The sequence below is a fragment of the Psammomys obesus genome, unplaced genomic scaffold, assembly GCF_907164565.1.
Source record: "Psammomys obesus unplaced genomic scaffold, mPsaObe1.curated_primary_1811, whole genome shotgun sequence".
Taxonomy (NCBI): Eukaryota; Metazoa; Chordata; class Mammalia; order Rodentia; family Muridae; genus Psammomys; species Psammomys obesus.
In genome coordinates this window covers 35,400,957-35,426,791 of record NW_026596034.1, presented here as the reverse complement: position 1 = coordinate 35,426,791, position 25,835 = coordinate 35,400,957, and the positions used below count along the sequence as shown (strand labels likewise).

Sequence of the window (25,835 nt, the reverse complement as noted above, 5' to 3'; positions counted from 1 at the left end):
AGGGCTACTTGCCTTTATTTTGGTGTCAGGCCTCACCCAAAGCCAGCTAACTGAGCAGGGTGGGAATCCAGGAATGTGTATAGACCGACAAAGGCCCTGCTTTGCTGGGGTCAGGAGGCCAAGCCTGGCAAGGGCTCACCACGCCAGAGAGGCTGTGGGCTGGCTCTCCTTCCCGATTCTTACCCTTCAGCCCTGGCCTCCAGGGGCCACTGCTGGGTCATCCAGGATCAGGGCCGAGCCAGGCTGGGAAGCAGCCTCGGCATGTAGACAATTCCATACACTCCCTGCTAGGATAGAGAGCCCTTCCTTCAACACCCGAGCCCAGGGCAGAACACACAGAACAAGTCAGAGCGTGAAGAGGCCAGGGAGGGAGGGAGCAGGGCTCCTGGAAGACAAGAATCCAGAAAACTCTGTTCATTTGCTTCGGCAAGGTGAAAAAGTGGTGCTCAGGCAACAGGCTTCTGAGGTTGCTACTGGCCAGTCCTGGGCCTTCAAGGAGGGTGAAGACAGGGGCAGCTGTGCGAGCTGGTGCTGCTGCCATGTGAAGAAGATGCCGTGCAGTGTGAGAAAGCGAGAAGTAACCCGGAAACTTCAGGATGGTGTGCGCAAGGCCACACCCCAGCTTCCTTGCACCTGTCTCGGACCCACAGGGCTTTGTGCACGGCTGGCTGTTCTCAGGGCTTATTACAGAAGAAGCCCAAGCGGGAAGCTCCAGGGCGCAAGGCCCGTGGTGCAGCTGACAGCCCTGTGGAGCGTGTGACACACGCGGCAGCACGTGGCAGCCCTGGGACAAATGAGCACAGTGTCAAATGAGTGACAGAGGCGATGACACATCCCTTGCTCTCTGTAGGCCAAGCACCTAGGTGGCAGGAAAGAGACTCACGCAGGCAGCAGTTATAGCCTGGGGCCAGATGAAGGTGGTGCTGGCGGCTGAGGAGGGTCCGGGAGCCCTCAGCTACACAAGGAAGGGAAGGTCCAATACCACCCATGGAGTTCTACACTCACTCCGCTCTCCTTGGTCACCCCGGGTCAAGCCTCCGGTGGAGGCCTAACACCCCTCACAGGGAACACTCAGCCCAAATGCTCCCAACTCCCCCAGGCGGCCATCCCAGACCTGTCCTCTCCCTCCCCCCACACTCCCTACTCCCACTGCAGGGTGGGCGACACCCCTGACTTCTGCTGTTATCCCCCCACCTCCCCGAATGAGAGCACCCCAGGCCAGAAGCCACTGTGACTATCTCGCCCCAACCTGAACAGGACAACCTTTGGCCTGTAGCCAAATCTGTCTTCCTAATGCCCCTTCAGCGCAGCGGGGACATTGGCGGGTGAATCGGGGAGCCTCAGCGGGGTCTTTGCCCACACACCCACTTGTCTGTCTGTCTGTCTGTCCATCCTGGGGATTTGGTCTAGCCCTAAGGTTTCGGAGCAAACGTGGGGCAGGACCACTGTATTTCCTGATGCCACACAGATGGCCTGGTGGTACTTGGGTCTTGGCCACCTCCATTTCTCCCTCCCATGAGCATTCCCTGAATGCCTGTTGTACACAGCCACTGGTCCAGGCCAACCCAGGGCCCACAGGACTCATGGGCTTCAGCGGGGGTCAGAAGGGCAGACAAGGTCCTCAGGTCAGCCACACAATGAGGAGTGTTGGTGGGCCCCAAGATGAGGATCTCAGACAGGAGGGACAAGAACAGACTCACAGAGCGTGACATGGAGAGGCCTAAGGACAGACAGCAAGTGAATGAGTGATACTTGGCAGAGAGCCCAGCAGGCACAAAGGCCCTAGGATTGTGACTTGACTATCCACAGAACAGCAACACAAGCAGCTGGGATAAAGGTGAGCACGGAGAGGTGAGGTCTGAGGTGGGGGGCAGGCTTGTCCCGAATGGGCTGTGGTCACTGGAAGGACCTAAGTGCCTAAGCTTTTAGCATTTCCGGGAAGACCTATCATGCCATACATAGGCAATGCAGGCCAGGCAGGGAGCAGTGGCCCAGCGACTCGGGCCACCGGGAGGCCAGGCCACTGAGTCCCACCAAGCGTGTCTTGCACAGTTTCTGAGAGCCAAATCCGAAACAACCATCTGCCTCACACAGACCCCGGTGCTCAGCCTCCAGCTGGTCCCTCGCACGAGCCAGCTCTCCGAGCAGCCGTGGAACACGCATCTGCCGCCGGCAGCTAATCCCCATCCTATGTCACAGGGAGGACAAAGTTGAGGCCAGAGAGGCATGCAGGCAAGGGATGCTCTTGGGCCTTCGGTAGCGGCACCGATGCAGGGGTCTCAAAGTGGCCGCTGCATCCTGAGAGACTATGGGGCACATGCCTATCCCTTCCCCACAACCAAATCCCTGCCTCTCCAACTGACAGTACAAACGCTCCTGGCTTACACTCCCCTGTGACATCAGAACAGATGCTCAAACAGCCCAAATATTACATCTTTCAAAACAAAAATCAATTTCAGTCCAAAGGTTGGCCCACTGGACTAATCAATAAATGGGCCACCATGCCCATGAGGCACTGGCAAGCTAAACTTCTGACAAGCCTGGTCCGAACTCTTTGGCCCTGGCTGCCCAGGCCAATTCCTCACAATGATCTCGGGAGAATATCTCTCATGCAAACACTGCCTCTGGGCCACATCTTCTGGCTACCAGGTCCCCGACTCAGTGAAGCTGACACCAGCTGTGATTTTGGGGACACAGTGAGCCAGCTGAACCTGCTGGCTTCCCTTTTTATTTCCCGGAGCCAAGTATCATATTCCTTCAAATAAATGTTCCCATTTCTAGTGAGTCACTTGGCAGGGACAGAGCAGGCTGTTCCCAACCCATGGGCTAACCCTCCTGAACCCATGAGGAGGGGAACAGAAGGAGGTCCCCCATGTCCCTGATAAGGGTGACACTCACTCTGTCCCATGAAGCCCACTGACCTCTGGGCCTGGTGAGTGAGGCTCACACATTTGCCCAAGGAGAGAGGACGACAGATGAAGACAGCTTCATTCTGACTGAACCCTTCCTGTCTCCCACGCTGGATCCTCAGATGACAGGTCTCGAGGCAGCTCACACTGTCCCTGCCACAGCTGCCCACCCGACCACCGAAGGGGCCCTGTGCGTGTCCTCATGATGTGAGCTCATGGGCCAGTCCCTAGGCTGGGAGAGAGGGGTATGTGGCCACGCTCCTGGCCTCAGTGCCCCAGAGCTCTTACGTCTCTCACGCTGGGATGTGCTGTCACTGCCGGGACACTCTGGCAGTGAGAGGCTAGTCACCCGCACCAAAGCAGAACCAGGTTCCCTAAGGACCACACGCTGACCCTCACTTCACTAGGTGGCTGTCTACAGCACAGCCCTCCGGAAGTGATGGCGCCACCTCAGAGCCTCACCCTGGGACCCATGAAGCCATCTGTCCTGCCTTAGCGATACTCATCTGTGTTTGTGGCATCTGCGGGCTTTAAAGTGACTAATCTCCCCCCTCCTCCGAAATTAAGGAGCTTAATAGCACTCAGGAGGCTGAGACAGGAGGATCGTGAGTTCCAGCCCAGCTTGGACTATACGGTAAGACCACGTCTCAAACACAAACAACAACCAACCACAAATCACACATCAAATACTAATCAGCATTTAGAGACCCTGCGAGATGCCAACAGCCACTCTTGCCTCACACCCCGCTCTGCAGGCTTGGCCTTGTGAGGATTCGTACCTGCAGCTATCATTATGGGCTGTCTGCAAATGGTTTTCCTATTTCTGAGCTTAAAATCGGTTGGTTTCAAAGCCTGGCCTCTCCTCACAGATCTGCCCGGTAAGCAAAATCGAGCCAGGTGGAGAATGAATCCCTGGCCCTGGGCGCCGACAGTGGTGTGTAGCAGACGAGGGGGCCAACCCTGCCAGCTTTGTGCCACCACCCAGGGCGACCACCTCCCCCCATACCCTGCCACTCTACAATCACACCCCACCGTGAGCCGTGACTCTCCCACCGCGAGAATCCAGGCAGCAGCTTCTCACGGTTCACAGTAGGCCCTTCAGCACAACCCTTAATTGCTGACCAGGAAAAGCCTATGTTTTATGCTGTGACAACAGAGGACTGGGGCCTGGGGCACGTCGTCGCTTGTAGAGCTCAGGTGTCCTGCCAGCAGCTCGCACCTGCCACCTGCCACGCAGATGTGAGCAGAGGCCATGGCGCCCCACAGAGAGACCTCTCCCCCTCATCGGCTCTGCCCTCCCGCCTCCTCTGTCAGAGCCCTCTGCCTGTCATGTTCTTTGTCCCTGCTCTGTAGGAAGTGATTATACGCCAAGAGCTACCCTGTGGTGACAGCCAGCGAACGCCTTGCTGCTGTCTCTCAGTTCTCCGGGACTGCGACCTGCAGGGCTGTCACCTGAGCCAGGCATCTAGAAGCTGCACAGCTGGCTGCCGGTGTAGCAGGGTGCCTTCCCATCCCGCACAGGACCGAACTGAGATTCAAGGAGGAGACAAGAGACCCAGCAGGACCTGGCAAACAGCAAGCATGGCAGAGGGGAGCGAGAGTGGGCGGCTGCCAGCATGACCTTCTGGTTGCTGTTGTTTGGTTTTATCTTGTTTTTCTTTTATTAAGACAGGGCTTCACTATTGTAGCCCAGGCTAGCCTGGCCCTCTCAGTTCTCTTGCCTCAGCCTCTCAGGTGCTGGTATCACAAGTGTGTGCTACCCACACTTGTCTGTGCCTCGGCGTGTATATAAGGGCACTACTCCCCAGCTATGTACCCTTAGGTGATGGCTGGTATCTCTGGACCTCAGTTTCCTGGTCTGTGAGATGGGTTTCTGAAATGTGGCAATACCTATTCTGCAGGCTTCTTCACTCATTATGGGAGTTGACGGGAGTCGAAACACCAAGAATGAGAACTGGATGTGGCACGCAGGATGGCTGCCGCAGTTCAGCCAGGGCCCTCCCCAAGTCCACAGCCCGAGGTTGCACAGGGTGACCCTGACTACAGGTCCCCCGAGGCCACCCTAGCAAAGGTGTGTAAGGGCTTCCTGTAGAGCCCTCAGACACCCATTCTGATCATATCAAGGCACACCTTGGCCTGGTACTCTGAGTCTTTAGCCCTGCAGTGCCTCATAGTCACCCATAGTCCAGGGAGAGAGAGAGAGAGAGAGAGAGAGAGAGAGAGAGAGAGAGAGAGAGCAGCCATGCCTGGTCTCAGCACTGGGTTAGAACAAGTAAGGGGGGGTGGCGTATAAGGCCAGCACACAGCACCGTGGGATGGGACAGGGATTAGTGGCAGGGGACCTAGACTATGACAGACGAAATCCTGGCTGCCTCGAGCTGGGTCTTGGAGATATCAGACCTTGCGGGTCTGACCCCTAGAAGGTCCATGGTCAGTTGTGGACTTACACACCATGTAAGGACACCCCTAAAGACAGACTTTCTCAGATAACCACGAGGATATGCCCAGGCCTAGGGCCCCTGATGGCCACTCCCAGGAAAACCCAGCTGAAGTAACAAAGGGGCCACTGCTGGGTCCAACTCACAGATCCATGAGAACTGCGGTTTAGGCCACTTGGTGTGTGTGGGGTTAATGAGACATGCAGTGCTAGAAAACCACAGTGACCTTATACCATGGCAGAGCTACGTTCTTGGGCTCAGGAAACCCTGGTGCAGAAAATGCATAAGATTCTGGACAGAGAGATGAGCACGGTGGCAGGCAAAGACCTGTGATCACATCTACTCGGAGGCTGAGGAAAGCAGGGACACCTGTTCAAAGCTAGCCTGAGATACAGAGTGAGTTTTCGGCTAGCCCAGGCTACAGAGTGAGTTCAAGGCTATCCTAGGTTACAGTGTGAGTTTGACATCAGCTTGAACTACTCATTGAGACCTTGTTTCAAAATAAAAATAGAAAAAGGGCTGGGAACACGGCTCTGTGGTAGAGCACTTGCCCAGCATGAGGCCCTGGCAATAAGGTCCTCAGTGATGAGAAAAGGAACAGTATGATAGACGGAAAAAAAGTGGATATCTACTTCATGATACTGAAACTTTGGGAGTACATCTGATCAAGGAGACAGTCATACAGTTCCCTTTTCTCCAGGTTCCCAAAACAACCAGACATGGGAACCTTTGCTTATCAGCACCGATACCAGGAGTCTGGGACTTCTGTCCTCCTAGAACAAGCACAGAACAAGCAAGAACTCTGGGCCAGGCCTTGGGGGTGGGCACAACTTTCACAGGCCTCAGGGAGGCAGGCTTTGATGTCAGCCAAACCCCCAGGAGGCTGAAGAAACAGTGAAAGTGTGTGATGCAAGCCAGGCTTCTGCAAGTCAAACCTCCGGTGGCATCTCTGTCCCAGGCCTGCTGGCGTGGACATCCTCCTGAGAGGAGCCAGCCTGAGATAGTGGGGTGTATGGAGAGAGAGACCCTGACCTACCGCAGTGACAGTGGCCCATTCACGTGACAGAGCTCTACTGAGCTCCTGTCTAGGACTCCTGGCATGGAGGTTCAAAAGGAGCAGGAATCCAGACATCGCTCAGCCTGTAGAAGGTTTGATCACCACTGTCCTTCTGCCACTGGAGCTGCCCATGGATACCAGCTTCGAGGAGTCTGAAATCCTAAAACTCATTTGGGGAGCACTGTGTACACTCTTAGAAGAAAACTGGATTCTCTGAAAGTAGCTGGAGCCCCCCCCCCCAACACACAACACACCCAGACCTCTCAATGCAAGGCTGTGAGCCTGTGTTGACACGGAGCCCAGGCTCCACTTCTTTCCCTCGCTCTGCCCCCTGGGCCTTGGCTTAGCCACCCACGGAGGAGATCTGAGTCCTAATTAGCTCCTTTGGAGAGGTGCTGGGAGGGTTAATTAACTCGAGGCTGCAGCTGTGAGCTGGAAATTGGGCGGGGTGTGAACACTACCAGCCACCAGTGAGTGGCCCATGCTTTGTAGCACAAGAATGGGGACCTGGCAGGACCTGCCCCCTCACTCCCCAGGCCTCAGCTGCCCCCTGGGGCTCCGGCCTGACAGAAGTGCCCCTGCAGCTCTGCAGTCTATGTCATCCATGCTCAAAGGACTCTTTGTGTGTGGCGTGCTTGCCCTGGCCTTCCTAGGCTCCTCCCGTGTCGTTACACGGAGGCCTAGGGCAGGAGGGTCATCTGTCCACTCTCCTGGCTTCTCTGCCCTCTCCAGGGGATCTCAGAGTGACCTTGAAGCTGAACAAACCCTGCAGGAGGACCTAGGCAGGCAGCTTAGAACCAGCTCTCACTGGCTCTGACAACCCACCTCAGCCACCAGTTCAGGCTCCAGGACCCTCTCTCTGTCACCCGCTTTCTGCCATCTCTCCCTGCCTGGCGCCCCAAGAAAGACTGATGCCCAGGTTGTGTGCTCAGAGGACACACTGCATGGAAAGAGCCTTGCAAGGATGACAGTTTTGGGAATGGAATCACAACAGCACGGGGGAGGGGGATATAGCAAATAAAAAAGGCCATGTGGCCCAGTGGCTCCTACAATGCCTCCTTAGTGAGGAAAGAGAGTCTGATATGGCCAGCGAGGCTCATCCTGGCCTGGAGAGGCCTTGCTCCAGGTCTCCATCAACGGGCAGCAGAGCCCGCCCACCACACCTCAGCAGAGCACGTGGCTGGAGGCTATCCGGGGATAACTCCACTGCTCTGAAATAGCTTACTCTTGGACAGAAGATTAGAATGCTCTGGAGCCTAAGTAGAGCCAATGCCCCTCAGATCTAGGTACAGAGCGACTGCTGGGCCCTGGCACCACGCTGCAGAGGAAGGGCCTGCCAAACCACAGCTCCCCCACACTCCCCACACACCCCTGCATTTAGTTCCTCCATCAGAAGCCTGGCTTTCCTGAAATCTCCAGGGAAGGCCTGGAGCTTCCAGGATGCCAGGGAGCCAAGGGAAGCCCAGGTTCCAACGCTCCGTCTTGGGCTGAGGTTAAGAGTGCTGGCTGCGTTTCCAGAGGGCCCAAATTTGCTTCTCAGAACCCTCACTAGATGGATCACAACTGCCTGTAACACCAGCCATCTCCAGGAGATCTGACACTTTCTTTCTTCTGGCCTCCGCAGTTACTATATGTACATGACACACACACCCACACCCACACACCAATAACTACATACACACAAAGGAAAACAAAACAAAATATCTCATCCTCACCTATCATCACAGTGCCTGTGTATATCTGACTGATGCCCACCGCCCCATGGCATAGGCAGGGGACACCAGGTAGGGTCAAAAGGAAACTCTAGCTTGGGGCCACAGTTCAGATGAGCTGCAGGCTGCGGGCCGATGGAGACTAAGTGCAGAGTGACAGCTGTAGACCCTCCCATGGCCTTGAACCTCACCTACCCCCAGGTATCACCACAGAGTGCAGCTGAGCGGCTGGTCTCAGCCTCACTGGCTACCCGGAAGCAGCACTTCACTTTGGTTGTATTTTACTTATCTGCTTTTAGACTCAATTACTTTATGAATGTTTTGCCTCCGTGTATGTCTGTGCACTATGTTCGTGCCTGGTACCCAAGGAGGTCAGAGGAGTGTATCAGCTCGCCCTGGAACTATAGTCACAGATGTTTGTAAGCCACCATGTGGGTGCTAGGAATTGAACCCAGGTCCTCTGCAAGAACAAGTGTTCTCCAGGCCACACTTGCATTACACAAACACAAACAAAAACATACCAGAGGCAGCTAGATGAGTCAGGAAGTAAAGCTAGCTGCTGCCAAGCCTGAGAACCTGAGCTCAGTCCTCTGGGGCCACATGGGAGAAGAGAACCAGATGCCACAATGGCCTTTGACCTCCCCATAAGCACCATGGGACACAGAAAACAAGTATATATATTTAAATTCCCCAGATAATCTCAGTTTAAAATATCAAGCTGCTTTAAACTCCTGCTTACAGGGGGGCGGCTCTTGACTCAAGTGATTTATTTGTTTTACTTTATTTCAAGATAGGGATTCTCTGTGTAGCCCTGGCTGTCCTGGAACTTGCTATGTAGACCACAGGTATACCTGTTTCTGCCTCCCAAGCTCTGGGATTAAAGGTGTCTCCACATCTGGCTCAAGTGCTTTAAAAAAAAAAAAAAAAAAAAGTGCAGTATTAAATCCAATGTTTTATTCCTCAACACTAGTAAAAATAAGTATAAAAACCCACAAACAAGCTGGGCAGTAGTGGTGCACATCTTTAATCCCAGCACTCAGGAGGCACAGGCAGGTGGATCCCTGAGTTCAGGGCCAGCCTGGTCTACAGAGGGAGTTCCAGGGCAGCCAGGGCTACACAAAGATACCCTGTTTTGAAAAACAAAACAAGCAAAAAAAAAAAAAAATCACAAACAAAAATAAGCACTTGGTGACAGGGCTTCAAATACCATGCCTCAGGCACAACCTGGGCACAACTTGCCTAAATCACATCTGTAAAATGGGGTCACAACTTTGACCTGGCCCATTTTGAGCCAAATTTCTAGTCCACTGTATAATATCTCTGACGATCATCCCAGGGCATATCCCTGGAGTCCCCGTGTCTCCGTTTCCCTCACTTCAGCCGTGCCAGGCCCGGAGATTAAGCCAGAGAAATATGTTCAGGGTGCTTGAACGGCATAGAGCAAGCTCCCAGCAAAACCCAGTAGTTACCTAGTTACCATGCCCTGCTGCCGCCCTACAAGGTGGGGTTGTGCTCTCAGCTGTGTGGCCTCAGGCAAGTGAATAAATAAACCTCTTCGAGTTTATCCATCTACACTCGGAAATGTGAACCCCACCAAGGACCCCATCTCTGGAGCTTGGCTGTTCGCCAGGCGCCCACTGCGTTAACATGATCAGCCCCATGCTGTACATGGGTAGGATGGAACCCCAAGACCCGGGTACATAAGAAGAACCCTCTCTGGCTCCGCCACAAGTCACTGAACCTACCGCGCAAGAATAAAGGGGACACAGCTAGCAGCCCCCTCCACTGCACCTCCCCTGACAAGCTCCCTTCCCAGGATGAGAGCGCCATCTACTGGCGGCACGGGACTTGGCACCTGCTTCTCCCTTGCCCAGCTTGCACCCTGGTCAGGGCTCTGGTTTTAAGCAGGATCTCGCTGTTCAGTTCCCAGGCTTCCAACATCCAGCACAGACTTCTGGGGTTTGATCTTAGGCCTCCACTGAGCACTCTGAGATGACACTTGAACCTTTCTTTGCATGGAGGCAGGGACCCCTCAGCATAGGTCAGCTCTTGCTACCATCCTGTCTCCTACAACATGCTTGGCTGCCAACAGAAGTGTGTACGGCTGCTCAGGTCCAGGAGCAGCCCTGCAGGGCAGGGGCTGCAGGGAGCTATGATAGGAAGCTGTGTGCCCAGAGGCTGCTGACGGGAGGCCGCAGATGACGCAGAGTCCCTCCACCAGCCACAGAGCAGAGGACTGAGCGAGGAGGGCCGGAAAGATGCACAACAGTGCTCTCCCTGAACCGGCCCCATCCCAACCCCTGTGAGAAGACAGCAGGCACCCGTTAGCATGTCTGACACCCAGCTGCCCATCCGTGAGGGATGCTGGACACCAGGGGATGACGGGTCCCTCAGCAGCGTACCTGAGAGTGTCGCTGGTGAAAAACAAAGTGTGGGCACGAGAGCTGTGGGTTGCAGAGCAGACTACACCAGGTCCTAGAGGGCCATGCTGCAACCTCTACCGGGGCTCGATAAACATGCCAGGGCACTTCCTTCCTCTCCTGTGTGTGCACATGCTTATGCTTATGGAAGGAGCATGTTCACATGCATGTGGAAGCCAGGGTCAATGTCGGGTGTCTTCCTCAACCACTTTACCACCTCGTCTTCCGAGACAGGGTCTCTCACTGCGCCTAAGGCTCATTTATTCAGCTAATCTAGCCAGCCAGCGAGCTCCAGGGATCCTCCTGTCTCCACCACTCCCCCATGCTAGAGTTTCAGATGCATGCCACTGTGCCTAGGTAGATGATAGATAGATAGATAGATAAGATAGATAGACAGAGATTTAATTTTATTTTATGTATACGTTTGGCCTTCATGTAGATCTGTAAACCATGTGTGTACAGGGCCCACCACAGAGACCAGAAGAGGGTGACGGATCCCCTGGACCTGTTAGGAGATGGTTGTGAGCCACCCTGTGGGTGCCAGGAATCCAACTGCAGTTCTCATACTTATGAAGCAAACACCTTCCTGACTGCTCCCCTCCCTAGCACCTTCCCTGTCTTCAACTCTTTCCACCGCACGGTGAAACATGCACGAGGTCATGCTGGCCAGTGTAGAAATGTACAGAGTCCAGTCAGCCTGGGGTGCATGTATACTGGCCTACAACTACTACCGCCGCCTATTCTAGAAAGTTCTCACGATCCCAGGAAGAAACGCTGCACCTCTTTGGTGTCCCCCTGCTCCTGCCACACACTCCCAGCTGCCCTTGTTGTCCATGGGATCATATGGCTCGTATGTCTGGCTTCCACCTCTCCCATCATGCTTTGGGGTACACGCACACTGGAGTACAAGTCTCCTTACAGCCGAGTGAGCACCCAGCACACGGGCATACCTTCCCACGAACCCATCTGCTAATGGACGCTGGCATTCTCTCCCACCACCTCGGAAAGCGCTGTGACCCTGTCATTCCCAGAGCCAGAATCTGCCCCTGCAGACCACACGGCAGAATGTCATCATGGGTGCAGGCTGATGCCCAATGGCCCGGTGCTCCATCTTCCAGTCTCTGCTCTCTCACCTCCTGAAGGACAGGGACACTGGGTTCCAGAGACGCCCCAAACCCTGGCCTCCAGTGAGTGACTAGGACAAGCCATTAAGAGACCAACGAATGGCAAGCAGCCTTGCCTAACCCAGGCAGCTCTCCCAGCCAGGAGGCCCGCGGGGCCGGGTCGAGGCTCCCATCTCTCCCTCTGTCTCCAGAATGGATGGGCTGTCTCACAAACCAGACAGGCCCATTTAGAAGCCACTCTCGCCCTCCTCCAGTACTTCGCCCACCCTGGAAACACCCAGGGCGATGATGTCTCCAGCTGGCGGAGCTGCTCCTCTGAGGATTACGAGATGGATTTTTTCCTCCCTCTGGCGTGCGGTTCCTTCAAGGCCCCACGCAGGACTGAGCGCTAACAAAGCAGCCAGCCCAGGGCAACATCAATCTGACAAACACAACAGCCGGCGCTTTGACTGAGTACAATCAGCCCCCACTGGGCCGCTTTAATTGTTTCCAGATTCTGAAAATGTCTGAAGAGGGTTGCAAATGGGAAAATCCAGTTCCACCACTGCGGCTCCACCCCACACTGGGGCGAGCCCTCAGAGAGTCAAGGCTGCAGGAGGAGGGGGCGCTCCCACTATGGCTGTCCCTGACATAGCCTATCGGGAAGGCCTCACAGCCCTTGGGGGCCTTGGCCAATGGTAGGCTGGGTGCTGAAAGCTGGGGGCTGTTCAGAAAGCTGGGATGGGCACGAGTGAGCACATGAGCAGGCAGCCTGAGGGAGAAGCCACACCAGGCTGCAGTGTGGAAGGAGGTGAGGGGGAGCTAGAATGGCATGTGGGGGTATGAACGGGGTGCAGGTTCAAACCCCAAGCTATACTATCCCTGCCTTTCTTAAGCCTCAGTCATCAGTCCTGAAAAATGAGCTGGCTCAGCAGACACCAAAGCCATAAAAAATGGCCTGATGCTGGCTAGTTGGTGAGATATTCAGTGGGTGCTTCAGTCTTGGGCACAGACGCAGACACACAGGCATATACACACACAGGCACACACACAGACATAATACATACACACAGAGGCATAAATACACACAGAGGCATACATACACAGAGTCATACACACAGACACAAAGGCATACATATACACACAGAGGCATATCCACACTACAGGCACACACACACACACACACACACACACACACACACACACAAGCATACATACATAGATACACACAGGCATAGGCACACATAGGCACACATACACAGACACACAGGCATACAAACACACAAGCACACACACAGACATATATACAGACACAGGCATATACACACAGGCACATAGGCATATACGCACACACAGGCACAAAGGAATATACACACACACAGACACACAGGCATATATGCACACACCACCCACAGGCACACACACACACACACACTCAAACACACAGAGGTTTGCTCCCTTCGTCTGCCGCAGATGACCAACTGCCTGGCAATCTGAGCATGACAAGTCAACAAAAATGCCTCCCTGCCTCTTTTGCTCTGAGGAGATCATCTGGACACCTCAAGGTAAGGAGGAAGGCCGGTGCCCACCACCCTTGCAAAACCACCACCCACATATATATTCACACATACGTGTGTGTGTGTGTGTGTGTGTGTGTGCGCGCGCGTGCGCGCGCATGTGTCTGTGTAAAAGATGGAGTGGCTCCCTGGGGCCTCCCTCTGGCCCACCTGTCCTGGAGGCTGTGCCCTACCCTGGCCACCCAGACATCTCTGGCTCTAAAGCCTGCAGGGCCCTGGGCTCTGCTTTCCCTGCAGACAGACCCCACAACCCCTCCCCTTCTCTCATAGGACTTGACTTGGTCATGAATCAAAGTGACTAGAAGCAGGGGACAGACGCAGCTATGTCTCTTCCCTTAGCTCCCACGTCTGGGGAGCTCTGACAGTAGACAGCTCAGGGTCCTAAAGTCCCCAGAGACGTGGGCTGGCTGGCGGAAGCTGACGGGGTGGGGGCAGGGTGAACAAGGACGATGGGAGGGAAATGCCAGCAGCCCACAGGGAAGCAAGGGCAGCATCATCGAGGCCTCCCTGGCAGATGCTGTTCAGGCCCCCACAGTTCCCAGACGGCTGCACTCCGTGTTGTCCCGATCAGCCTGGGACAATGCTGCCACCTCCACACCGGACCCAGCTTTGGAGATGTGGGTTCAGATGAGCACTTGCGACCCAGATGCACTATACTACTGACTCGGTTCCTCCTCGTGCCCGGAAATGGGGTCCACCAACTAGGGCCAGTTGGAGATGGAGGCTGCAGGGGAGGGGAGGTGGCTCCCGTACATAATGCAGGCTGTGGGGGTGGGGCGAGCAGTCCCTGAAGGGTGACTGTGGCCCTCCCATTAGCATTGTCACCAGGGGGAGGAAGATGACAGTTGGCTTCCCAGGGACGATGCTCCTGCCTCCGCTCTCTTAAGCATGATGGTCACACCCATGCCAGGGACTAGCAGAGACACCCAAGGCCTCTCTTCGAAGAGCACACGGACCCCCAAACACACCAGCAGCAGATGGACAGAGATGTGCAGACCACGGGGAACAAGAGGCTGGTCACAGAGCTGGCGGCCTCTGCTTTCTGACCTGACAGCCCAAGGCCTAGATGCTACATGGAGATAGACACGACCCACAGGCAGGCACATGACCCCCCCCCCCTCAAGGCACACACACACAGAGCTCCTTGAAATCTGACCACTACCCAGGGATATCAGCACTTCTCCTGCTCTGTCCCTTTTGCAGATGAAGAGTCTTCTTTGGCCATTGAGCCAAGGTTAATAGTCCCAGGTCCCAGAGTCCACGCTTAGCCACTCACTGTGCTGCTTCTCTCGTGACACGCATGTATCCCCAGAGCGCACTGGCTGTGTGGGGAAGGGCTGCCTACATGGGTTCAGAAGGACCAACAGGAGTTGGTCCAGCAAAGGAAACAACCAAGAGATCAGGGAAACCACAGATGCGTTTAAGATACTAAGCACTGAAAGAAAGGCAAGTTCATGCCTGCACACAGTAGGTGCTCGATTAATGTTTATCCATGTGGGTGCTGGGTTGAGGAGGGCTTTGGCAGGGCTGAGGAGGCAGAGTCTGGCTCTGTCCTGTTCTGTGCACAGAAGCAGCTCTGACCACCCCCTGCCTGCCCCGACCCTAGGCACTCCCCTACCCCTGTAGCAATGAGGGCAGCTGGGAAAAGAGGCTCAGGAGGGCAAGGCGGGGGGGGGGGGGGGGAGCCGGCCCACTTCATCTTCCTCTGGATCTTATGGTGGGGGAGGGAAAGAGGAAGGGGACAGCTGGGAAGCTGGCTGGGGAGGGAGGGGGGCCTGCAAGCTCAGCCTCAGGGAGGGGAGGCCTCTGGAGAGAGCCAGTGCTGCCGCTCTGATAACCTTCAGCCCTGACCTCATTTCCCGCAGTGGCTTCTGCAATTTCTTCCAATTTTCCACATAATTAGCTGACCAGGAGATGCAGGCCCTGCTCTCAGGCAGGAAGAAGCCAGCTGCTCAGAGCCAGGAGTAGGGGGGCCATGGCAGAGAGCAGAGCCATCCCTTCAGGCTCTGATGCTCAAAGCAGGCAGGGGACACAGGACGGGGCGCCTGCAGAGTGGCGCCCTTACTGCTCAGAGCTGTTTGTAAGCCTGCTTACATGGGGGCAGGTCCAGGCCAGTCCTTCCCTAGGCCTCTAAGCACATGGGTCAGACTGAGAGTGTGTGTGTGTGTGTGTCCGCCAGGACCCCCTGGTGTCTCTCACTTCTCCTGGAGGCTCTCCCTGTTCTTCCCTTCTTCCTTAAAGGGGCAGGAATGCAGGGTTGGGGGGCCAGTTCCACTCCTGCCTGGGGTGGGACAGTTAAGAGATGCATGTCTCACCATGGTCTTGCCATCTGTGAAGTGGGCATGACCCAGACACCACTTTAATGATGGGAGAAAGGAGATGGAAGCCCTCAGAGCAGGAGCCTCCTGCTCCATAGATGGGTGGAGCCATTGTGGGGCCAATTCTATGCCTGGAGTGCGGGCCTCAGCTCCTTCCCTGCTGGGTGGAGAATTCTGAGTCACTCTCAGGGGTGGGGACTGAAGAAGGAAAGATAGCCAAGCCTTCCCTGTGACCCTAACACACTCCCCTCATTCCTTAGGCCTCAGTTTCCCCACTAAGCCCTACATCATGGTCTGCAGAAAGTTCCCAGAGAAGACACACACAGGGGATCTCAGTTGGAACAGGAAGGGGGTCACATGACCCAGAGGTGCCAGCGGGCGGGCTGGCAGTTCCCGCCTCCTCCTTGAAGTCCCCAGGATGGGTGGGCTGTGCCTGCTGGCTCCTGGCACAGGCCTGTGTCTAGCAGCAGTAGCCACCTGTTTCTTCCCTCAGAGGCCAGTGCCACAGCCTCTGTACTCTCTCATTTCCGACGGTCAGAATCCACACTATAAATACTCCCAGCACAGTCAAAAAAACAGGACACCCCAAATGCCACGGCCAAGGTGCAGAGACCCAGCTCTTCACTGGGACCCGAAGAACTGGCTGGCGCCTTTTGGCTTGCCCCAGGAGGCTCCTCACTTATGTGACATGAACCTCATGGCCCCTGGGATTTGGTGACACTCAAGACACCTGTCTTCTGTGTGCGGCTGAGTGTCCCAGGGCCTGATGGGAGTTTATCTTCTGCAGAAATTCAGGGCTCTCTGTGGACTGAGGTCTTTTATCTTGTCCTCATCTCAGGGGAGCTTCCAGCCTGGAACCTGCCATTTAGAGGCACGGTAGGTTTCAGGCCCTGGGAGATCTGGCCTTGCTCACCTCTGACCGACAAGGGTCTGATGGGATGGCCCTGGGCCGGGCTGCCACAGCCTGCTTCCTCAGAGGCTACACACTCCCTCACATCAACACGCCTGCCACACCAGAGGCTGGCGCAGAGATGTTCGCTAATTAGCTGTCACGAGCAAGGCGCAGGCCTATCCCCGTCCCCAACAATCTCACCCGGTCACCCTCTGCCACCGTGTGTCACCATGCGATAAAAGGAGCTGTGTTCAAAGAGGGCTCACTGACAAGAGGCTGGGAAGCCAGGGGAGGCAGAGGAAGCCTGCCTGATGTTCCGGAGGGCAGGCGCACGAGAGCCAGAGATCACAATTAGCCACCGCCAGTTTTCAGGAGGACGCCATTCCACTCTGCACTGGGGGACTTCTGAGTGACAGTGGGGAATGTGGGGCACAGTGGCGGCGGGTTCCTGCTCTGGAGTTCCTGGTTCCAGCCTATCTATGGGACTGAGTAAGTCACTCACTTGCCGAGCCTTGGTTCATCAACCTTCGAAGGGGAGGAGGCACACCTAGGCAGGCGTGAGGGATCACCGCAGGAGTGTGTGGCTATGTCGTAGGTGGACGCCTCAGGCTCCGCTTACTCCTGGTTGAACCCTCCCCCAGGACGCAGACCAGGCCTCACTCTCCTTTCATTCTGCAGCAGGAATGAATAGATGCCTGGTTGTGGATGCTCCTGGGATAAAGACACTGAGACCAGTGAGGACAGGGCCCCACACAGAATCCCAAGTCTTTCTAATCACAGCCCTGGGTCCCCATGGCCACAGGATCCCAGGACCAGACGAGGATGGGGCTCTGCATATACACTGAGCGAGCAGAGCATAGAGGGCAGTGTACTGCGGAGCCCCGGCCTGGTCCAGCACCCACGCAGCTCCCTGGAGACCACAGAGTAAACTCTGTGGGTTAACCTGTTGCTGTGGAAATCTGACCCTTCTGGAGAAGCCCAGTGAGCTGATGCATTTGGCTTGAGTACCAAGGTCTCTTAAAGCCATGTGTGAACACAGAGTGACAGACCACAGGGCCTGGCCACCGAGAAGAGCGTTACGACCCCATGTGCTACTGGAGGGGCAGAGGGCTGCTATGGGTCTTCCATGGGTGAGCCCAGCCTGGGCAGTCATACAACCTCTGCAGGCACTTTCCCAGGAAGGTGGCTTTGCCTAGCCCTCCCTGGAGCCTGGCCCCGTGCTTACAGGAGTTCACCACCCCTAGTGCCTGGTCACCTTCCCTGGGTCCCTCCCATTGTCACTGGGAGAAAAGCCCTGACCAGGCAATGGGATCTCCTTCTCCCTCGGGAGCTGGATTCCCCCTCCACCCCCAGCCCATCTCTGGATTGCCTGTGAGACCACAGCCAGACCACACAGCAAGGCATTCCACGCCCTGCAGCTGTTCATCCTACGATGGCCATCCCAGATGCTGCCCCTTCTTCCTGGTCTCTGTGCAGCACCAATCCAGCCAGCGGCTTGCTCTGGGCCTTGAGCGTCCCCTGAGGGTCTCCTGCCTCACTGGCTGGCCCACACTGGCTGCTGTGAGAGCTGTGGTCTCTTCACAGTAGAGACACAAGCTTTAGTAGTGGGTGTACCAGACAGTTGGGCAGGACAGAACACATAGTAGGACCAAGGTGCAGCCCATAGTAGGGCATGAGATAGCTCACAGAGCAGGGTGAGCTCTCAGCACACAGTGAGGCTGCTCACAAGAGTGTCCTAGAGGCCTCTTGGATACCCTAGGGACCCAGACACCCTGTCCTCAGTTGCTGCTGCTCACTGCTCTCTGGCTTGGCCCCCAGGGCCACTCCTTGGCCACCTGACCCACATTCCTGGCCCTGAGCCCTGACAGCCCCCTGGGCTCCAAGGCCTTAGGATCTCTGACCCTCTGACAGTTCCCCGTCAGCCTGGCAACCCAAGGCCCTCCCACAAGAGGCTCTGGCCTGTGGAGATGAAGGGAACTGGCACCCACTGACATTCTCAAAGATCACCATGGCAACAGCACAGCAGCCAGCTGGCAGGAGTTGAAGGGGTACAGAACAGCAAGCGTGGGGTCCCTCGGGAGAGAACCAGGCAGCTGGGGCACAGGCCATGTGGGGTTGGGACTCGGGCCCATGAGTGCTAGTGAAGGGCAGGTGCTTTTGAGGGCAGCGAGGGGACCCCACTGGGCAGTCATCCAAGTGGGTCTGGATTTTATCTTTGCATTGGTCCCCAGGGTCAGCCCTCAACAGCTCTCCTTGTTGAGAAAGGGTTGGTCCCTCCCAAAGTAGAGGCCAAGGTCCCCAGCCCACTTCTTTACCTATAGGCCAGCAGTAGTGGTAGCAAGTATGAGGTCTTCCTTGGTGGAGGCCACTCTAAAAATAGAACAAAGAGGCTCTTCAACTTCCATTTCACGGAGGCTCAGGAGAGATCCAGCCTGCCAGGTTCCACCTGCTGCACATGGCCCAGGAAACAGCCATGGAGGAGCCCTTCCTTGCTCTCACTCGAGACCCTTCAAGAATTCAGTACCCAGCTCCAAGGTCACCATGGCAGAAAACTGTTGGTCACATCCAAGGCCCCCTGCTGCAGGTAAGTAGAATGGAGTCCAAGGAAGACCAGGGAGAGAGCTTATGACCTGCCTCTGCCTTCCTGCTCTCCCCCAAAGTAGCGGAGGCAGTCCTTGTTCCTGGCCAGGCCTCCCTGGTACCCCATGCACATTGCACCCCCAGCTCCTCAGCTGACATACTCACCCCATCAATTCTGCACCCAAGAAAAGAAGGCAAAGGAGGGAGAGGGGCGTCCAAGGTTCGCCAGGCATTCACACCCATGGCTACCCTTCCCAGCTGGGGTGGGAGATGGCAGCTCCTGATGCTTTAGGGAAATGAGGACCAACATAGCCACCTGGCTTCAGGCTCTTCTTTCCTTTTTCTTTTCTTTTCAGTCTACAAGAACTGGGATGCTACTTTGTACATCTTTGAAGACTTACTAACAGACTTTCAAATGCACAGAAAAGCTGCCCTCCTCCTGTCATGTTCTCTGTGTCTGAGACTTAAAGAAATGCAACAAAATACGCTCCCAAGACAGACTGTTCCAGAACGTTCTTTTGGAACTCTAAGGCAACGTAGAAACTACCTGCCTTCTCTCGCTGTCCTCCCCACGTCCTGCCACACCAATCCAAAGGCCAACATGGCCAATTGCAGGAGCAGAGCCAGCCAGCAGAATTCCCGTTAACAACGGAATGTTCTAGACCAGCACTACCCAACACAGCAGCCACCAGAAAACCCGTGGATACGGCGCTTGAAACTCAGCAGTGCAACTCAGACCTGAGGTCTGCATTGCGTACTTTTTAAGTAGAGTACTTGCCCAGCACAGCAAAGCCCTAGCTTCAATTCCTAGCACCACGAATAGTTATACAAAATTAAATAAACTTTCATGGCCACATGTGGCTGGTGGCCTCTGCTAGGTAGAAGCTCTTGAGAAGAAAACCTTTATCAATAGGTGTGAGCATGGCCTGAGGCCAGAGTGGGGGCTCGGAGAGGACAGAGGCTGGGGAGGAGCGCACAGGTGGGCCAGCTGGTGCCCTGTGATGGCCTCACAAAGGCCTGGTTGGGCTGGCAACCCTGCCAGGACATGCATAGCATCCCCGTGGCTTCCAGGCTGCATGGAAGGCACGTTGGAAGATGCAGAACTTTGGGCTATGTGGACGTGGACCCCGCTGTGGGCACCTGTCCTAGGCCCCCAGATGTGTCGGATCTCCCTCCCAGGCAAAACCTACCACTGCTCTTTCTCCTTGAAACCCTCTGCCCTTGAGAGCTTTCACCAGGACAAGTCCCAGGGTGTTTGCAAGGAGGTTGGGGGTGGGGGGAAGCAGGGCACAGATAGGCTAAGAGACTCGCCGGAGGTCACACAAGATTGGAAAAGCAATGTCGGTACCGTGACGGCCCCCGGGGAGATCCAGCCAGGAGGACTTTCCTCAGGTCAGTGGGCCTCAGCTTGTCAGTACACACTGTGCTGGGCCTTCAGGCCTCCTGGGCCAGGCTTCTTGGCTCTCAGGTCTCCTGTGCAGTAGGCGGGAGGAGAAGCCCCTGGAAGGGCGCAGAGGCTCTCAGGAGCTGCTGACAGGAGGCTGGGCTTCTGCCACTCGCTCCATCCCGGCTTCTCACTCCCGCTGCGCTGGGAGCTGGGAGCTGGCAGCACCAACTGTTGCAGTGTCTCCCGCTCCCTGCCCATCTGCTCTGTGTCGGATCTAAGGCAGGGGGGCCCTGGAGAGCTGCTGCAGAGGCAGGCGGCCCATCTCCCTCACGCCAGCCTGAGGTTAACAGGGGACACAAGACTCAGCTCCCGGCACAGTCGGCACGGTCAGATGAGCAGAGGCAGCCAGATGTCCCACTACCTCCAGCTGCGACTGGATGGTCCCCTCCCTTGGTCTTGGCAGCCACACGTGTGACAAGGTCACAGCGTGTGTCCTGAGTGTGACTGAAGCTCTTGGGCCAGGGCCAGGGCCCAGACAGGCCCATCCCCCTTCCCCTCCAGTTCCTACCTTAGGCCAGTCTTACCACCAGGACCATCCATCAGGTTGTGCTGCTGGCTACACCTATGGTCCCAACCAGGCCCATAGCCCGAGTCTCTGAGCACAGCATCCGACCATGGTGACTCAGAAGCAGTTACTCCTGTCACCCCGGGTATGGCTGACTTAGAATCGGAGCAAATTCGGAACTGCGGTCTTGAACCATAGGACTCGCTGCAGCCCCAGCTCTCAGAGCCTGGGTGCCCTTTCCTGTGTGGTGGCCATGCTGAGGACAGCAGAATACACAGCAAGCACCCACTGTGTGCAGGGCCAAGCCTAGGAAGCTAAAATAGTGCCACATCTGCTGGGACCTGGGCCAGCAATGGTGCCAGGGCAGGCTTCCCAGACAGGGTTCCGGGAGAAGCCTCACTGAGCACCCAGGGTGTTCTCTTGCTCCCCATGACCCAGACCAGTGACCTGACTTCTTTGAACTCCAGAACATATGGAAGACACAGTGTGCACCTGCTGTTGGCATGGTTAGCAGATGACCTAAGGCCTGACTGGTTGAGGAGCAAGCCCCCTCAGGCCACACCCCAGTCTCCTCACCCCCCATTCCCCCCACGGGAATCTGACCCATGCTTACCCCTGATCTAGCCTGACCTACAGCCTCACTCTATGCTTCGGCTGCCTAGATCCTCCTTGGCTGCCGGAGTCCCAGCCAGCCGGCCTCAGCTCACTGCAGGCCTGTGCACAGCAGACCAGACCCTTCAGCAAGGAGCACCCTCCCAGCCCGCTCCTTCGCCCACAAGGCTCTGGGACTCTTCCATCAGTAGAAGCCCTTCCGCAGAGTTCTCACAGCCTGGACGCCCTCTGGTGGCAAGCACACGCCAGGCCATTTCTGACTCTGGCCTCCAGCCTCGTGGGCAGGGCCTCCCTCCCTGCTGCCTGAAATAGAGCACTCAGAGGGTGCCGCAAACAGCGGAGGGGGTGGCAGCCCTGGCCCTAGGACTCCATCCCAAGTCCCAGCATCGTGGACCGCTGAGGTTCTGCCTGACCCACAAGGGATGGTAACATCTAGTGGGCAGCTGGGCGCCTCCTGCCACCCCGAGGCCCCAGTACACCAGGAGTTCACAAATGGGAACAGGGTGACCCTCCAGGGAGGAGGACAGAGAAGCAGTCAGCTCAGGCAAGCCCTGCAGGCCCCTTCCCTTCCACGGCACGTGTCACTCCACGGGCAGCGTGTTCCCAGAGCATATGCCCACCATACGCTCGCCCGCCATGGCATCCGCAGTGCTTGGTGCAGCCTGCTGGCGGAAGCAGGCCTCTCTCTGCCTGGAGCCTCCTAACGGTAGCGCAGGGCGTCTGGGGGCTGCAGCTAAGGTGTCACCCCACCCCCATTGTGCAGCATCTGTTCTCCCGAGGCCCTGCGGAGGAAGTGACCCGGGAGCCTACGTCATCCTCAGACCCCACTGACTGAGGTCCAGATGAGCCAAGCACAGAGATGGAGGCGCACAGCACGCAAGGGCTCTGGACCCCATGGCTTCCACAGCTCGGCCCCCAATGATATCTGTGGCGAGGGCATGGGGCTGTGGGGCTCAGTCAGGAGTCCTGGGCTACTGCTCTCTTTGATGAACGGTCTTCACAGCTGTAGAGCTTCATGAGCTCCACCTGTCCCACACCCACCACAGCCTTTGGGTCACTTGGAGACCCTTGGCCTAATCCTGACAATCTTCAGGGTTCCCCAGAGTCCTGGAATGTGCAGGCAGACTTGGAGTTTGCCCAAAGGGTTGAGGGAGAAAGAGGACAGAGGTTGGTCTCACAAACCAGAAAGAGCCCAGGGGCTAGTTTCCGCAATAAATCTCCAAGGGACAGAGAAGAGAACATTCCAGAGCACCGGCTCTCAACCTTCCTAACGTGCCAATCTTTTAATGCAGTTCGTCATGTTGTGGTGATCCCCCAACTGTAAAATTATTTTCTTGATAGTTCACAACTATAATCGTGTTTCCATTATGAATCGTAATGTAAACTGGGTGGTGGTTGTGCATGCCTTTAATCCCAGCATTCTGGAGGCAGAGGCAGGGGGATCTCTGTGAGTTCAAGGCCAGCCGGGTCTACAAAGCCGAGGCTACGCCAAGAAACCCTGTCTCAAAAAACAAAACAAAACGAAACAAAACAATCATAATGTAAACACTGGATATTCAGGATGGTCTTAGGTGACACCCAGCCCAAAGGGGGTCGTGACCCACAGGTTGAGAGAACCACTGGCCTAGAGCGTCCCATCTTCTCGAAGAAATCCTAACAATGCTGGCGGTGAGGATGTGGTTCAGGAGACAGAGAGTTTGTCCAGCGTGCACAAGGCCCCAGGTTCCACCTCTAGCACAACCAGATGTGCTCTTACACACCAGCAATCTCCACGCTAAGGAGGTGGCGGCAGGAGAATCACTCTCGCTCTCTGTCACTCTCAGCTATATATTGAGTTTGAGACCAGTCTAGGCTATACAAGACACTGTCTTAAAGAACAAGAAGAAAAGGTTTGAATCCTGCTCTAATCATTCAGTGCATGTGGCTCTGGTGAGGATGCCCAGCTCTCTGTGCCCTGGCATCCTCATCTCTAAAATGGAGCCAGTGGCAGTCCTGACCCACGTCTCCTGACCTGGTGCCTCTGTGGGGTGACTCTGAGTCCAGAGGACAGGGTAGGGGTCCTACAGAAGCCACGGGGGTGAGGACACCCACCAGGAGGATCGAGAACTGGGAAGGAGAAGATAGACAGTGTATACGCCAGGCCACTGGGCAACCACGGAGTCCTCTAGTTACAGAAATCCAGGAGGAAAGGAGCCAGCAGGAAGGTTTGCAGACACGACCAGCCTGGTCCACGTCTTCTCAGGGTTCCTCTTCTCTGGCCCAGGTGACAGGTGTCATGGCCAGCAGGAGCTGACCTTACCATGTGAGGGGTAACTAGGTTGGCCACGGGCCTGGTTGCTCACAAAAGCCCAAATGAAATGCCACCCCCAGCCCCAACAGGCTAGGTGGAAAAGAAAACTGGTCAGGCCACACCGTGAGGTGCCATTCAGCCATGAAAGGAATGAAGTACTGATGGATGGAGCTTCCATGTGGGCGACACCTGAATATATGATGCTCGGCGGCAGAAGGCAAACACAGGGTGGGACAGCACTGACAAGGATTAGCCAGGGCAGGTAACTGCAGAGGCAGACAGTGGACTATGGTTGCCAGGGCTGAGGAGGGAGGAATGGGGAACAGCCACTAAGGAGACAGGATTGGTTTTTTTCCTGGGGGGGGGGGGGGGGCATGGAAACGGCCTAGAATTAAACTGGTGATGGCCGAACAATGTTGTGAATATTCCCAACCACTGAATACACTGTGTGTGGGTGGCTTGCATGATCTGTGAGTTATATCTCAATAAGGCTGTCATTAAAAAAAAGAAAAAGAAAAAGAAAAACCCCCACTTATAGCTGCTCTTATAAATGCCACCCCCCCCCCCCCCACGGGAGCATGCTGAATTATAAAGCCGACAGGAGCCAGCACATATTGTTTTTATGATTAGAGTCACAGGAAGGTGCTGGCAGGGCTCTGCTTCCATAGGAGGCAAGGGAGCTAGAAGCCTGCCCTGCTCCCAGTAGGCTTCTGAGCTCCAGCACTCTCCCCCTCTCCTTTTCTCTCTCTCTCACCCAGCCTAACAGGAGGCCTAGAGACACCCTGTGCTCTGTGGCTGCCCAGCTGGCGCTGGACCACATGTGAGAGGGGCGCTGCCAACACTAGGTGAGAGGGCTGGCAAAGGTTTGATGGGATCAACGGATGCCTGAGTACAGCAGGGCAGTGGGCTCTTCCTCTCTCAATTGCAGCACTCAAAATTCAGGGAAGAAGCCTCCGGCAGCCCCGCCCCTCCTGGCTCCTTCCTCTCTCTGGCCCTGCCCCTCCTGGATCCCTCTGCTCTCTGGCCCCACTCTTTCGGTGCTTGGGAGTTCTTTGGAACTTACAGACCCTGGGGCCCAGATTAAAGATCAGGTTGGGGGAAGGGAGACTTGGGGCCATGAACACGGGTTCCTCTTGGTGTTCCTCTTGGTGTGGTGTAGCCAGGCACTGGTCATGAGGAAACAGCTAACATACAGCTTCTGGTAAGGACCCTCTCATTGGAGAGGGGTACTGTCTCAACTGGGGTAGACAGTACCTCCCAGTTGTGCATCCTGACAGCGAGCAAAGCAGGGTCTGTGCTGACTCGGTGCACGGGCAGAAGGGCTCTAGGCGTGGCTGTATCCAGATACCCAGCTGGTTTCTTCTGACTCTCTTCTTGGGTGCTCTTAACCAATACCCCTGAGGGCTCTCAAAAGACACTGCCTGCCTGGCAGCCAGATCAAACCACTCTGGCATTGACACTACACCCAAAGAGAGAAGCGGGGTCTTTTGTTGTTTTTTTTTAAGAGTTATTTATTTATGTTTGTAAGCACTCCACCTGCATGACAGCACAGAGTAGCAGACAGAAGGGGGCATCGGATTCCATTATGGATACTTGTGAGCCACTACGCGGTTGCTGGGAATTGAACTCAGGACCACTGGATGAACAGCCAATGCTTTTAACCACTGAGCCATCTCTCTAGCCCCGAGAAGTGGGGTCCTTAACTAAAGCCCTTCCGAGCAAGGGATGGGGTGATGGGACACGGCGCTGGCGCATTCCCTGCATGGTTCCAGCCAAGATCAGGTTCCCGAAGGACTAATGCTGGTGTGTAAATATTAGACACTTCTGTCTCCTTTGAGACCAATTACACAGATCATGGCGGCTCCCCCAGGACACTGCCTTCCACCCACTGTACTGTCATTAACAGTCTATTAGGAACAGCTGCTTGGAGAGGGAGGAGGGAGAGCAGGAGGGAAGCAGGAAGGAGGGAAGAGGA

At 55.7% G+C, this 25,835-nt stretch overlaps 1 protein-coding gene across 2 annotated transcripts in view; it reads right to left on the bottom strand.

Annotated features, from left to right (window-relative positions):
• Positions 1 to 25,835, bottom strand: part of Gse1 (Gse1 coiled-coil protein) — a 333,224-nt gene that overhangs the window by 255,323 nt on the left and 52,066 nt on the right. The window lies entirely within an intron of this gene.